Source organism: Cetorhinus maximus, chromosome 4 (genome assembly GCF_964194155.1).
Source record: "Cetorhinus maximus chromosome 4, sCetMax3.hap1.1, whole genome shotgun sequence".
NCBI classification, from domain to species: Eukaryota; Metazoa; Chordata; class Chondrichthyes; order Lamniformes; family Cetorhinidae; genus Cetorhinus; species Cetorhinus maximus.
Window position 1 is genome coordinate 764,926 of NC_135882.1, and position 13,449 is coordinate 778,374.

A 13,449-nucleotide genomic window follows, 5' to 3' on the forward strand; every position below is an offset into this window, starting at 1 on the left:
AAGAAAAAGAGAAAAATTAGAAATCGAAAATCTTAAATTCCAGAGAAAAAAGGAAGAAAGGAAATTTGATATTAACAAAGAAAAGCTTAGATTACATGAACAGGAAGTTGATTGAATTCCTAGTTTTGATTTGGCAAGGAATATTTGCCTAGTTCCTAAATTCAGTGCGGAAGGAGTTGAAATGTATTTTGTGTCATTTGAGAAATTTGCTACAAAGCTATGTCTACAGGAATGCTGGACAGTTTAATTGCAAAGCATATTCGTGGGGAAAGGGGTAGAAGTGCTTTCAGATGTGCAATCTAGGGATTATGATACAGTGAAGAATGCTGTTCTCAATGCATTTGAGTTAGTGCTGGAAGCTTATAGACAAAAGATTAGAGATCTGAAGGAGAAACAGAATACGCCTTTTATGGAATTTGCTATAGAAAAAGGAGATGACATTTTATAGGTAGTATCGGGCTACGAAGAATGAGCCAGATTTTGAAAATCTTAGAGGGATGATCTTAATGGAAGAATTTAAAAATAGTGTCCCTTTTGGAATAAGGTCCCAACTTAATCACTGAAAAATTTCTAAGATAAGGACCACTGCAATTATGGCTGATGACTACGAATTATCCCACAAACATGTAAGTAGCAGTAGACCATTGTTTGCAAATCCATATAGAAACTGAAGTGTTAAAGGATCTGATAATGAACAGAATAATGGTTACAGTGAGGAAGATAGCAGAAATGAAAAACAGATACACCTCAGAGTATTGCTGAAAAAATAGACTGTCCTGCATTCGTCAGAATACCAATATAAGGGGGAAACAACATTTTATACTGTATGTGAAGAGAGTGCTGATTGGTTGGCAAGTGGCATTCCCATGAAGAATGCACCACTGATAGTGACTGACAGTTAACTGCAAAGAACAGGGCCCTGTGTATTAACATATGTAGCTTCCAGTACACAGAAATGTGCCACATTGCAAGCCTGACTGATAAACTTAAATTGGCTGTCAGCATAATTCTTAGCACATCGAGGATTATTTAGCAAATGTTGTTCAATCGTGGAATCACATCTAACGTTGGACACTGTGTTTTGAGTTTTACAAGGACGGGCTAGTTGGATATGATCTGTATCCTGCCCATTGCAAACAAAGGATGGGACCTGCTGTTTGATACGATCTGCCAGTCTTTGGGACGTACAGCCTACATACCTAGCATCACACTGGCACTGAAATTCATACGCCACATTACTCATTTGTGTGATAGGCAGAAGGTCCTTTTGGCTTGGCAGCACAACCCTGTTAGTGGCGAATACCACTCATGTTGTTACTGCATAGTAGCAGTGTGAAACAGCTAGCTTCACCTGTTGCTCAAATTTTTGGGTTACCTTGCTCTTTCAGGGTAATCTGAGGTAAAAACAAAAAGCTAAAAGCTACTGCGGATGCTGGAAATCCAAAACAAAAACAGAATTACCTGGAAAAACTCAGCAGGTCTGGCAGCATCGGCGGAGAAGAAATCAGTTAACGTTTCGAGCCTTCATGGCCCTTCGGCAGAACTGGAGCATAGTTAGAAGAAGGGAGAAATATAAATTGGTTTAAGGTGGGTGGGGGGGGGGGGGGGGTGGGGGTGGTGGGGAGAGACACATTGAGGGTGTGGTGTGGTGATTGTGGAGATGAGCAGATAATCAAAAGATGTCACAGACAAAAGGGTCAAAGAGGTGTTGAAGGTGGTGGTATTTGTCTGAGAAAAGTGCTAATTAAGAATGGAAGACAGGATATTCAAAGTACAGCTCTAGTGGGGGTGGGGTGGAAAGACTAAAGGTTTTAGTTTTAGATTTAAAAATAATGGAAATAGGTGGGGAAAGAAGAATCTATATAAATTATTGAAAAAAAAGCGGGGGGGGGGGGGGGGGGAAGAAACGGGGTGGGGATTGGGGGGAGGGGGAGTTTAAGATCTAAAGTTGTTGAATTCAATATTCAGCCCGGAGGGCTGTAAAGTGCCTAGTCGGAAGATGAGGTGCTGTTCCTCCAGTTTGCGTTGGGCTTCACTGGAACAATGCAGCAAGCCAAGGACAGACATGTGGGCAAGAGAACAGGGTGGAGTGTTAAAATGGCAAGCGACAGGGAGGTTTGGGTCTTTCTTGCGGACAGACCGCAGGTGTTCGGCAAAACGGTCGCCCAGTTTGCGTTTGGTCTCTCCAATGTAGAGGAGACCGCATTGGGAGCAACGAATGCCGTAGACTAAGTTAGGGGAAATGTAAGTGAAATGCTGCTTCACTTGAAAGGACTGTTTGGGCCCTTGGACGGTGAGGAGAGAGGAAGTGAAGGGGCAGGTGTTGCATCTTCTGCGTGGGCATGGGGAGGTGCCATAAGTGGGGGTTGAGGAGTAGGGGGTGATGGAGGAGTGGACCAGGGTGTCCCGGAGGGAACGATCCCTACGGAATGCCGTCAGGGGGGCGTGAAGGGAAGATGTGTTTGGTGGTGGCATCATGCTGGAGTTGGCGGAAATGGCGGAGGATGATCCTTTGAATGCGGAGGCTGGTGGGGTGATAAGTGAGGACAAGGGGGACCCTATCATGTTTCTGGGAAGGAGGAGAAGGCATGAGGGAGGATGCGCGGGATATGGGCCAGAAACGGTTGAGGGCCCTGTCAACGACCGTGGATGGAAAACCTCGGTTAAGGAAGAAGGAGGACATGTCAGAGTAGCTGTTTTTGAAGGTAGCGTCATCAGAACAGATGCGACGGAGGCGAAGGAACTGAGAGAATGGGATGGAGTCTTTACAGGAAGCGGGGTGTGAGGAGCTGTAGTCGAGGTAGCTGTGGGAGTCGGTAGGCTTGTAATGGATATTGGTGGACAGTCTATCATCAGAAATTGAGACAGAGAGGTCAAGGAAGGGAAGAGAAGTGTCAGAGATGGACCATGTGAAGATGATGGAGGGGTGGAGATTGGAAGCAAAATTAATAAATTTTTCCAGGTCCTGACGAGAGCATGAAGCAGCACCGAAGTAATCATCGATGTACCGGAGAAAGAGTTGTGGGAGGGGGCCCTTCACTTCCTCTCTCCTCACCGTCCAAGGGCCCAAACACTCCTTTCAAGTGAAGCAGCATTTCACTTGCATTTCCCCTAACTTAGTCTACTGCATTCGTTGCTCCCAATGCGGTCTCCTCTACATTGGAGAGACCAAACGCAAACTGGGCAACCGTTTTGCGGAACACCTGCGGTCTGTCCGCAAGAAAGACCCAAACCTCTCTGTCACTTGCCATTTTAACACTCCACCCTGTTTTCTTGCCCACATGTCTGTCCTTGGCTTGCTGCATTGTTCCAGTGAAGTCTAACGCAAACTGGAGGAACAGCACCTCATCTTCCGACTAGGCACTTTACAGCCCTCCGGGCTGAATATTGAATTCAACAACTTTAGATCTTAAACTCCCCCTCCCCCCATCCCCACCCCGTTTCTTTACCCCCCCCCCGCTTTTTTTTCAATAATTTATATAGATTCTTCTTTCCCCACCTATTTCCATTATTTTTAAATCTAAAACTAAAACCTTTAGTCTTTCCACCCCACCCCCACTAGAGCTGTACTTTGAATATCCTGTCTTCCATTCTTAATTAGCACTTTTCTCAGACAAATACCACCACCTTCAACACCTCTTTGACCCTTTTGTCTGTGACATCTTTTGATTATCTGCTCATCTCCACAATCACCACACCACACCCTCAATGTGTCTCTCCACCCCCCCCCACCACCCCCCGCCCCCCAACCCACCTTAAACCAATTTATATTTCTCCCTTCTTCTAACTATGCTCCAGTTCTGCCGAAGGGCCATGAAGGCTCGAAACGTTAACTGATTTCTTCTAAACTGAGGTAGATTGGGTACTTTTCAGGGCCAAAAGTGACGACCTTAGACCTGTCCATGAGTTTGTGTGATATACAGCACGAAATGATCTGATCAGGGTAGCCATTATACTGCAGGATGCCTTGATTCACCCTATTTCAGCATCAAGCTTACATGGTAAGCAAATGGCTCAGGCCCTATACACAAGGTTGTCGATAAGACCAATCTAATAGCATGTGGAACTGTAAGAATCTCAACATGTATGTTGACCAGTGAAGGTAGGCTTGCGGTAGATTTCTCAATTTGTATGCCAAAGGAGGGGAGTTCATTTGACTGCTCTATCTCATAGCGGAATTTGAGCACATGATGGAGCCCATTAAGACATGTTAGGAAATTGTTACGTGTAGCTACGGATTTAAATATAGCAAACGTATCATCCACATATCGGAAATATACGAGGGGTAGGAGGCCAGATCATTCCATCGAAGACACGTTTCTCATGGAACCCAACAAAGATGTTTGTGAGAGCTGGGCCTAAAGGGGATCCCATGGCAACACCATCTATTTGGGCAAACTTGGTGTCATTAAAACTGAACTCAATGCACAAGTTACCAAGTTCATAAGTTCAATAAATACTGATTCATGCAACGGTTGGGGGTGGGGGGTGGGATGGGGTCTACATCGCCATGATTTAGTGCTGCAGTGCAAATATTTATGGTCTCCTTAAGTGGAACATTGGTGAACAGGCTAGCAATGTCAAATGAGCATATGGATACAGCATTGCTATTGATATGCAAGTCCTGTATGGCCTTCGCAAATGTGAAGGAATCCTTCACCGTGTATGTGGAAAACTTGGTAAAACTGGCTGTAACAATTCATCCAACTATTTGGCCAATTCATTTTGTGCAGAGCTGGTCATAGATAAGATGGGGTGTAGAGGGACATCAATTTTGTGTCTTTGGCAGCCCATAAATACATGGTCATAGCAAACTGTGAGGATGAACCCTGTCATATATATCACATGGTAGCTCATCGCTCATACACAAGTACAACAAGCATTTTTTTTAACACAAAACAAAAATTGCTGGAAAAACTCAGCAGGTCTGACAGCATCTGTGGAGAGGAAGACAGAGTTAACGTTTTGAGTCCGTATAACTTCTTCAGAACAGCATTTTTTTTAGATTACTTTCAAGCAAGGCTGTCTGGTCATGCTAAGTGGCAAGTCCAACGGATACGAATTTGGACCTGTCCTTAAGAATGGCGTGCATTTTGTTGATATAGTCACGCTTGTTTCAATGACTATTCCCATCCCTTTGTGAGGTTTACTGATGTGTCTGTTGAGTTGGTCTTAAGGCCTCGCAACGCTGTAAGACATTCGCGGTGCATGTGAAAGTCGGACAGTTTGTTCGGAATCCCGGAATATGCATGCGCTAGTAGATCAGCTAGGCGCGCTTTCAAGGATTCAGCATCTTCAATGGACGCTGGTTTGTGGCGGGATAGTTGACAGTTGCTGTTTTCCCCCTTATATTGGTATTCTTGCAAGTGTCCTAATGAGTGCCAGACAAAAAGCTTAGGCATGTCTCTTTTTTCAGCAATACTCAAGTTCTGTGCTACCAAACGACTACGCCTCAGGCTCATAGATGTTTACAGCCAGAAGGAGGCCATTCGGCCCATCATGTCCACGCTAGTCAACTAAGATCTGACTACACTAATCCCATTTTCCAGCGTTTGGCCCATAGCCCTGGAGGCTATGGCAACACAAGTGAGCATCTAAATATTTGTCGAATGTTATGACACTTTCTGACTCAACCACCCTTTCAGGGAGTGAGTTCCAGATTCTCACCACCCCCTGGGTGAAAAAGTTCCTCCTTAACTCCCCTCTTAGCCTTCTACCTCTTCCCTTAAATCTATGCCCCCTGATTATTGACCCCTCTACTAATAGAAAAAGTGCCTTCTCAACCACCCTATCAATGCCCCTCATAATCTTATACACCGCTGTCAGGTCCCCTCTCAATCTTTGCTGCTCCAAGGAAAACAACCCCAGCTTATCCAATCTTCCCTCACAGTTCAGACCTTCCAGCCCAGGCAGCATCCTGCTAAATCTCCTCTGCACCCTCTCCTGTGCAGTCACACCCTTCCTATAATGTGGTGACCAGAACTGCACACAGTACTCCAGTTGTGGCCTTACCAGCATTTTATAGAGTTCCAGCATAACCTCCCTGCTCTTGTATTCTACGCCCCAGCTAATAATCCCATATGCCTTCTTAACGACCTTATCTGCTACCTTCAGGGATCTGTGGATATTCACACCAAGGTCCTTCTGACCTTCAGTACTTTCCAGGGTCCTACCATTCATAGTGTAATCAGAGTAGTGAAAAAGACCGTATGGAGGAAAAGTATGATTCAAGGGGACCAACATGCTATTATTGCCATAAAAGAGAAGGCAGATTGTTGGAAATTAAAAGTCAAAATGGTAGTATTTGCGGGTATGTATGGTGTCATTGCAGAAAATGTTGTACCCTGTAGGTGGCATTTGTGACAAACCAGTAGTTTTGAAACAAAAACAGAATTACCTGGAAAAACTCAGCAGGTCTGGCAGCATCGGTGGAGAAGAAAAGAGTCGACGTTTCGAGTCTACATGACCCTTCAACAGAACGGTTCTGTTGAAGGGTCATGTGGACTCGAAACGTCGACTCTTTTCTTCTCCACCAATGCTGCCAGACCTGCTGAGTTTTTCCAGGTAATTCTGTTTTTGTTTTGGATTTCCAGCATCCGCAGTAGCTTTTTGTTTTTATCTCAGTAGTTTTGAATATGTTTACTATCAGAAAAGACCAGAGCATAGATAATTATGAGGATGTCCTGATCAACAATGAAGTCTCCACATCTTTGTACAGTAAAGCAGGCAAACAAATGAATATTCTTAGAGCTACAGAGTCAGCTGAATTATTGATGGTGGTAGGTGAAGAAAACTTCCTCTCAAAGATATGCTACTTAAGAAAGTTTTGATTAAGGATATGAATGAAGGCTGTTTAACTGCTCTGTTGCATAAAGTTAATTTAAAATGTGGTTTAATTTTTAGCATTGTAGTTATGGGAGTTATGTGTAAGTTGCCTATTAATGGTGTGGATTTCATACTAGGAAATGACCTTGCTGGAGATAAGGTATCGCTATCTCAGTTGATGTCAGAAAAGTCTAGCAAAGCTGTTGAAACAGAAACTGTAGAGGGGAAATCATGTGGCATGCAAAAACCTAAGATTATCTGTACTCTTGCTATTGTGATTACTGTTTCAATTAAAGATGTGTCCAATGAGTCAAAAGTTCAGACTGCTGAGATTAAAGAGACAGTGGAACAACAGACTGACAACAAAGAATTAATAGCATCTGGAAATTAATTAAAGCTGTTTGAATTAAGCCTGCTGGCAGAACCTAAGCAACAGATATTAAAGCAGATAATAACAGCACTCAAAACTGATGATGGAACAAGGAAAGCAGTGCTTTAAAATCAATTGATTCTGCTGTAACTAATAATGAAGCCATGGAGCTATGAAGAAGGATACATGTTCTTGAACAGAAATTAAAACTTCAAAATGAAGAAGCAATCCCTCTTGCTAGAAAAGAACTAGACAAGGCCGGTATTGAATGGGAAAATGAAAAACAAAGAGAATTTAAAAGAATTTGTGAACTTCTGAGAAGAGTATCAGGATTTTTTTGTCTGATCATCAAAATAACAAGGTTATTAAAGTGGCTAAGGAGGATGTTACTTGGCAAAAGAACAAACTGCTTGCCTAGAAGGAGGCAGTGTTAAATCTAGATCTTCTGGAGATAAACACTGAAAGTTTAAATCATGGGAACAAACTTAAAGAGAACAGCAATCCTGCATTTAAACAGGGGAAGGACAATTCAGTTTAATGGTTGGATGAGACTTTCTTTACAGACTTGGACATTAAAAAACCTGCAGTCATGAAAGGGCATGGAGATCCAGAGTTAGAACCTAAACAAGGTGGATCAAAGACTGTGTTAAAGGCCAACACCCTGATAACGATGGTGTTTTTGATAAAGTTAACCAGACCAAACCAGACACATAACCACACTCAGTGCCATGCGCCGCCATATGAACACACTCGACCTCTCCTTCCAGCAGCACCGCCGCACCCTTTTTCAAAGCTGTGCGTGCCCCCAGTTTCATTTTATTCTTCGCCTCATCCGTCGCCTCAACAAGAAACTTTTTCTCTTTCTCTCAAGTGCTAAGGAACGCAAGCTCCAACAACTCATCGACACCAACACCCATCTGGGACCCTCCACCCCTGCTTGTCCCTCCGTCCCCACCCCATCTTCCAATCCCAGCCCCAGCCGCATATTCACTATACCCCGTGACCTTCCCCTCTCCGACGCTGAACGTTCAGTGCTCAGCAAAGGACTTAGTTTCATACCCTTACGCCCCCATCTCAATGAATTTCGGGCTCGGCATGATGTTGAACTCTTCTTCCGCCGTCTTCGTCTCCGTGCTCACTTCTTTGGGCAGGAGTCCTCTCCCCGTTCAACGGATCCTTTTACCCACCTCCAATATTCTCCCTCCACCTGGACCCCTCCCTCTGGATTCTTACCTTCTCTTGATCTTTTCATTGAGAACTGTCGGCGTGACATTAGCCGTCTCAATTTCTCTGCTCCTCTCACCTATTCTAATCTGTCTCTCTCTGAACTTACTGCACTCCGTTCTCTGAGGTCCAACCCCAACATTGTCATCAAACCCGCTGACAAGGGTGGTACTGTTGTTGTCTGGCGCATTGACCTCTACCTCGCGGAGGCTGAGCGTCAACTCGCAGACACTTCCTCCTACCTCTCCCTGGACCATGACCCCACCACAGAACATCAAGCCATTGTTTCCAGGACTGTCACTGACCTCATCTCCTCTGGAGATCTTCCTCCCACAGCTTCCAACTTGATAGTCGCCCAACCTCGGACGGCCCGCTTCTACCTCCTACCCAAAATCCACAAACAGAACTGTCCTGGCAGACTGATCATGTCAGCCTGTTCCTGCCCCACGGAACTCATTTCTCGTTATCTTGACTCCCTTCTCTCTCCCCTTGTCCAGTCCCTTCCCACCTACATCCGTGATTCCTCTGACACCTTACGTCACATCAACAATTTCCGGTTCCCTGGCCCCAACCGCTTCCTCTTCACTGTGGATGTCCAATCCCTCTACACCTCCATCCCCCACCAGGATGGTCTGAGGGCCCTTAGCTTCTTCCTTGAACAGAGGCCCGAACAATCCCCATCCTCCACTACTCTCCTCTGTCTGGCTGAAGTTGTTCTCACACTGAACAATTTCTCCTTTAACTCCTCTCACTTCCTCCAAATAAAAGGTGTGGCTATGGGTACCCACATGGGCCCCAGCTATGCCTGTCTCTTTATGGGGTATGTGGAACATTCCTTGTTCCAGTCCTACTCCGGCCCCCTCCCACAACTCTTTCTCCGGTACATCGATGATTACTTCGGTGCTGCTTCATGCTCTCGTCGGGACCTGGAAAAATTTATTAATTTTGCTTCCAATCTCCACCCCTCCATCATTTTCACATGGTCCATCTCTGACACTTCTCTTCACTTCCTTGACCTCTCTGTCTCAATTTCTGATGATAGACTGTCCACCAATATCCATTACAAGCCTACCGACTCCCACAGCTACCTCGACTACAGCTCCTCACACCCCGCTTCCTGTAAAGACTCCATCCCATTCTCTCAGTTCCTTCGCCTCCGTCACATCTGTTCTGATGACGCTACCTTCAAAAACAGCTACTCTGACATGTCCTCCTTCTTCCTTAACCGAGGTTTTCCACCCACGGTCGTTGACAGGGCCCTCAACCGTGTCCGGCCCATATCCCGCGCATCCTCCCTCACGCCTTCTCCTCCTTCCCAGAAACATGATAGGGTCCCCCTTGTCCTCACTAATCACCCCACCAGCCTCCGCATTCAAAGGATCATCCTCCGCCATTTCCGCCAACTCCAGCATGATGCCACCACCAAACACATCTTCCCTTCACCCCCACTGACGGCATTCCGTAGGGATCGTTCCCTCCGGGACACCCTGGTCCACTCCTCCATCACCCCCTACTCCTCAACCCCCACCTATGGCACCTCCCCATGCCCACGCAGAAGATGCAACACCTGCCCCTTCACTTCCTCTCTCCTCACCGTCCAAGGGCCCAAACACTCCTTTCAAGTGAAGCAGCATTTCACTTACATTTCCCCTAACTTAGTCTACTGCATTCGTTACTCCCATTGCGGTCTCCTCTACATTGGAGAGACCAAACGCAAACTGGGCGACCGCTTTGCAGAACACCTGCGGTCTGTCCGCAAGAAAGACCCAAACCTCTCTGTCGCTTGCCATTTTAACACTCCACCCTGTTCTCTTGCCCACATGTCTGTCCTTGGCTTGCTGCATTGTTCCAGTGAAGCCCAACGCAAACTGGAGGAACAGCACCTCATCTTCCGACTAGGCACTTTACAGCCTTCCGGGCTGAATATTGAATTCAACAACTTTAGATCTTAAACTCCCCCTCCCCCCATCCCCACCCCGTTTCTCCCCCCTCCCTTTTTTTTCAACAATTTATATAGATTCTTCTTTTCCCACCTATTTCCATTATTTTTAAATCTAAAACTAAAACTTTGTTAGTCTTTCCACCCCACCCCCACTAGAGCTGTACCTTGAGTATCCTGTCTTCCTTTCTTAATTAGCACCTTTCTTAGACAATATCACCACCTTCAACACCTCTTTGATCCTTTTGTCTGTGACATCTTTTGATTATCTGCTCCTATCACTGCTTGCTTATCTCCACAATCACCACACCCTCAACTTCTCTCTCCCCCCACCCCCCCACCTTAAACCAGCTTATATTTCACCTTTCTCCTAACTATGCTTCAGTTCTGCCGAAGGGTCATGAAGACTCGAAACGTTAACTGCTTTCTTCTCCGCCGATGCTGCCAGACCTGCTGAGTTTTTCCAGGTAATTCTGTTTTTGTGTTGTACATAATTTTCTAACCCAGGACATGGAAAAGTTGTAAAACCAGCATCGATGGGAGAGCTGTAACAAGCAACCAAATGGATGAAAAACAACAAAGCTTCTGGCCCCAATGGTATTCCAGCTAAGTTCTTCAAAGCTGATGGGCTTAAAGAATCCTCCACCACCCCGCCCCTGACTTCAGGAATGCGACAATTGTAATAATCTTTAAGAAGGGATATAATTTGGGCTGTGAAAACTATCGAGTTATGTCCCTCTTGTCCACAGTGGGGAAAATACTGACATGCATTGTCCTGAATCGCCTGCTTCCTGTGGCCGATGAAATCCTCAAAGGAACAGGGTGTGGCTTTAGATCTTCCAGAGGAACCTTTGACATGGTTTTTGTTGCCAGACAAAAACAGTGTGTGGCTTGCAAGCAGAGTGAACAGAGATTGGTGAGTGGAGCATTCGGTTAAGGGAGAAAGAGGTGCTCTTTTTTAAAAACTTTTATCTAACTTTGGTGCAGCAGGAGCTGGTTGCAGAGTAACTGGTAAGCTATTCTACTTTTAACAAATAGTCTGTAAAGTTAAGGTATGGCAGGGCAGCTCGGCTGCATGGAATGTACAACCTGTGGCATGTGGGAAGTCATGGATGCACCATGTGTCCTAGGCAAACATATCTGCAGAAAGTGCCACCAGCTGTGCAAGCTTGAGCTCCGTGTTTCTGAACTCAAGCAGCAGCTGGAGTCACTGTGGTGCATCAGCGAGGCACATAATTATGTGGATAGCACATTAGGGGGGTGGTCACACTGCAGGTTAGGAGCATGCAGGCAGATAGCGAACGGGTGACCACCAGGCAGTCTAAGAGAACCAGACAGGTAGTCCCCGGAGATGATCTCACTCGTTGATTAGTTTTCCCTTTTGGATGCCAGTGAAGGCAGTGGTTCCTAGAGAAGTGTAGTCAGAGTCAAGTCCATGGCGCCACTGGTGGCTTAACTGCACAGGAAGGAAGAAAGGTGGAAGAGCAGTAGTGATAGGTGATTTGTTAGTTAGGGGAACAGATGGTGTCTTTGTGGACATAGACGTGATTCCAGGATGGTATGTTGCCTCCCTGGTGTGAGGGTCAAGGATGTCACAGAGCAGCTGCAGGACATTCTTCTGGGGGAGGGTGAACAGCAGGAGCTCGTGGTCCACATTGCTACCAACGACCTAGGGAGGAAGGGGGATGATGTTCTGAAATCAGATTTTAGGGAACTAAGAAGATTAAAAAGCAGGACCTCAAAAGCAGTAATCTCAGGATTACTCCCAGTGCCACGTGCTAGTGAACATAAGGATAAGAGGATTGAGCGATTGAACATGTGGCTGGAGAACTGATGCAGGAGGGAGGGCATCAGATTTCTGAGGCACTGGGACTGGTTCTGGGGTAGATGGGACCTGTAATAGATGGACGGATTGCACCTCAACAGCACCGTGACTAATGTCCTCGCAGGGAGATTTGCTACTGTTGTTGGGGAGGATTTAAACTAGATTGGCAAGGGGGTGGGAAATTCAGAGGGAGTTCAGACTGGAGGGAAGCAAAACTGGTAACAGGAAGTAGAAAAGTAGCAAGCAAAATTTGAAGACAGACGAAGCAGAAGCAAACATCAAATAGGATCAGAATGCCAAATAATGTTATAAAGGCGAATTAAAAGCGCTCTATCTGAATGCATGCAGCATTCGTAACAAGGTTGTTAAAGTCACAAATTGAGGTAAATGGGTATGATTTAATTTCCATTATAGAGACATGGTTACAGTGTGACATTTAGGAAGGATAGGCTGCATGTAACATGGGTAATACAGTAATAATGGGTGATTTCAATTTACATATAGGCTGGGTAAACCCAATCAGAGTGTGTATGAGATGGGTTTCTGGAGCAGTATGTTGAAGAACCAACTAGGGGTCGGGCTATTTTAGATTTAGTGTTATGCAATGAGAAAGGGCTAATTAATAACTTTGCTGTAAAGGAGCTTTTGGGAAATAGTGACCATAATATTATAGAATTTCACATTAGGTTTGAATGTGATAAAGTTCAATATGAAACTACGTTCTTAAATCTGAACAAGGGAAACTATAAAGGTATGAGGGGCAAGTTGGCTATGATGGATTGGGAAAATACACTAAAAGATTTGACTGTAGATAGGCAATGGCTAGTATTTAAAGAAGTGCTACATGTTCTACAACAGATATACATTCCCCTAAGGCACAAACACCCAATGGGAAGGGTGAATCAACTGCAGCTAACAAAAGAAGTTAAAAGATTTCATTAGATCAAAGGAAATGGCTTATACAAATGCCAGAAAAAGTGGTAAACCCAAGGATTGGGAGCAATTCAGAATCCAGCAAAGGATGACCAAGAAACTGATCAAGAAAGGGAAAAGAATACGAATGCAAGCTAGCGAGAAACATAAAGGCAGACTGTAAAAGGTTCTTTAGGTATATGAAAAGGAAAAGATTATTAGGACAAATATGGGCCCAATACAGGTGGAGACAGGAGAACTTATAGTGGAGAATAGGGAAATGGCGGAGTAACTAAACAATTACTTTGTGTCTGCCTTCAGGGAAGAAGACACAAAATCTCCCAGAAATACTGG